Consider the following 3207-nt stretch of genomic DNA (forward strand, 5'->3'; position numbering starts at 1 on the left):
ACGACCAGCATCATTGTGACGGGTTTCTCGAGGCGCATCCAATGGTGGTACGCGTGTGGCTTCACTCGCCAGTGGAATTTTCCGGCGACCGGCCGCGGTGGAGGAGGAGGTGGGCTGTCTGTTAGTGGTGGTAGTGAGGCTGAAAGAGTGGTTTGGTGGTGGTTGGTGGTGGAAGGTTTAGTGTGTTAAATCTCACACACTTGTAGTGAGAAGTTGAGAGAATTTGGCCAAGTGTAGAATGGTTTGGTTTGGTTTAGGGTTTAGGATTTTTTTTCGTGCAACCTAGAATGTCAATTAACACCAATAATATTCTACTGAAACGTGGTGCCCATGTTGTTCGATAACAAATAAGATGCTGACATTTTATGTCAATTGATATCCCTTTCCTCCAAGTTCGTCGAGGAGCTAAACAGATATATGGCACAAATCCATAGAAATAAAGTTTTCACAACAATAGGGCATCTAACCCGATGCTGGGCCTAATTTAATATGCACAAACACAAACATATTGCAGAATGTCTTGGGTCTGGTTTTAGCCGGCAATAGTCCTTCCACAGATCACAGGACATACGCTGATTGTGTGGGTGTTTAATTACTATTGTGATGCCAGGCTACACAAACAAAATCATGAACAATAAAGAACAAAACAAAACTAGGTCGCTATTTCAACTACAAATCAGCTACAAGAAAGCATACACAATAGTTCGAAATTTTTAATTCAGACGACTACGTATGCGTAAATTCTTAAAAGAGGACCAAGAGTTGACACAAAACATTCAGACTGGCAGGAATGAAGTGTAAAATGATGAAAGCATCTAGTTATCTATCTACTGCATGCAGACAAGACTCACACCGATTTCCATAGTTGTTCACATCATAATCGCTCTTGTTACTTAGGGTTTCTCAGGACAATGATCACGGAATCTCCACGGAGAAACATCTTACTAATAAAACGATCCTTATTCACTAGAAGAGCTTTCTTCTTGCCTTTCCCAGTCTTGGGCACCTCAGTCCACATCTCGCGCACATTTTCTAGTACCGTGTTGCAGTGGCGGTCAAAAGCCCTCACGTGGCCCAAAAGCTTTTTGTTGTTGCCGCAGTTGATGAGCACCTGTGTGTTATTTTTAACAATCATCATCCTCCTCATTCTTTCCGGGGGCATCTTGATCCATTGGCTGACTCATATTCGACTAAGAATACGAGCTCCAAACAAATACGATCTCAACACAATAACCTTAGGGTTTATAGACCAGTCCGGAGTTGGGGTTTTTCTGCGAGCAAGGGTTTTCGGAACCTTTTCAATTTGGCCAAGTGAAGTGGTTTAGGGTTTATGGTTTAGGATTTTTTTTAATCAAAACACCCAAAGGTGGGGGATGCTTATCGGGGTCCCCATCCCATCTTCATTAAAAATAAAACAGAAAACATTACAGAAAGACGCAATAAAGCATAAAGGAGCAATGCAGTTGCAATGGCATAGCATCAAAATTGCCTGATGCGACGTCTGTTTCTTTCAGGCGGGGTTGGAGAGGGAACAAGGAACTGCTCTCCTTCCTCTGTATCAGCCGCATTACGGTTCAGCGAGCAAATTGGGTCCTGAATCTTCATCGGTCGTGGGCTACCCGGGTTGACATCATCGTCTTCCTCTTCTGATTCATCAGTTCATCCCAAACCTCCAGTTGTCGAACAGTCATTCCAAAAAATTTCAGGCCTTTGAAGAGTTTAGAGGCCTGTTGAAGGTTAATCCGCTCCTTCCTCTTTTGGATTTCCACCCTCCCCCAATCGAAAAATACACATCACCAACAACAAGATTTTCGGCAGGCAAATCAGTCTCCACAATATGTTCCACAATTTCCTCACCCATTTTTCCAACCTCACAGGTATTATTAACTTCATCAACAGAATCAAAATTTTCATTCACGCAAGTCATAGTTTTAGATCGGTGCTCAATGTGGTACCTGGTGTCCTTTGCAGATTGTAGTTGCTCTGGCTGGTCCATCGTCTTTGAACTCTCACCAATTTCCTGTACTGCTGCTTTGCCCCGTTCCACATCCACAGCAACCTTCTGCCTTGGCTTTCAGGGGGGTGGTTTGGGAGCATCGCCTTTGGAATAGCAGTCTGAGTCTCCGTGCCCAACATGTTTGCATAAGGAGCAGTAGTGTGGGATATCCTCGTATTCAATACGTTGCACAATAGTTTTCCCACAAATCTGGATTTGAAAGTCTTGAAGGCGCGGTTTGAGAAGATCCAATTCAATGCATGCCCTTGCCTTGGAGAGCTTGGACTGATTGAGTGTAGCATCGTCAATTTGCAGAGGAGTTCCAATCATGCTCGCTACCGTAAAAAGAACTTCCTTGCGGTTCCTTGAAGATATAGAGGGTCCCCATCCCTTCTAACTCCTCCTTGGAAAGAGGAAACAACAGTTGCCTATCCCCGAAGGATAGAACCCCCCTCCTCAAGTCGACCACCAAGGAAGTTTTTCCTTTGTCCTAGTCAAGCAGGTGGCGACTATGGAGACTTACATAAGGCACATAAGAAGGTCGAGGAGGAGTGTCCATCTCCTCTCTAAAAGGAGGGGCTAGAGGAGGTACAAGAAGAAGGTGCCCCTGTCTGAGGTCTCTTGGAAGAGCTCCCTCCTACAGGACCAGGAGAAAAGGAGGACGCAAGACGCTTAGCCATCGGAGTCACTGGAAGCAGGTACCCCTTTTGAGGACTTAGGAGTCGGGGTCCCCCAAAATGGCCCCCAGCACATGATCTCGCATCAATTTTCTAAACATTATATTCTCTGCACAAAGTTGAACAAGACAAATCAACACTCCAAGAAAACATAAAGAAGGAGAGGCAGTAAAAGACAAAAAACTAAAATGAAATACCCAAAGAATCCCCAAAGGCTCTATCACAAGAGCCAGCCCAAAATGCCCCAATAACTTTTCATCAATCAAAGATTGACAGTCATAGGGAAAGGCAACGCGTAGGAGGAAGGGCCTCATGAATCCATTGCCTTGGGAAAGACCAGGCATGGAGCGGGGGGAGGACAAAGAAATAGCTGACTTTCCAATGCTTTGAAGTATGGGGGAGATGCAAGAAGGACACACCAGGACGAGAAACAAAACAATCAGAAAAATAGAGTAGTTATTTGTCTTCGCTGTTAGAGTGAATTCCTGCCGTTCTATCTCTTCCTGGTTCTACCAATCTCTTCCTCATATGTGG

At 44.6% G+C, this 3207-nt stretch overlaps 1 pseudogene; it reads right to left on the reverse strand.

Annotated features, from left to right (window-relative positions):
* Window positions 1-714: 714 nt before the first annotated feature.
* LOC110012339 (uncharacterized) lies at window positions 715-1311 on the reverse strand (annotated as a pseudogene).
* Window positions 1312-3207: the final 1896 nt, after the last annotated feature.

Source organism: Sesamum indicum, linkage group LG7, assembly GCF_026168435.1.
Source record: "Sesamum indicum cultivar Baizhima isolate 11 linkage group LG7, ASM2616843v1, whole genome shotgun sequence".
Taxonomy (NCBI): Eukaryota; Viridiplantae; Streptophyta; class Magnoliopsida; order Lamiales; family Pedaliaceae; genus Sesamum; species Sesamum indicum.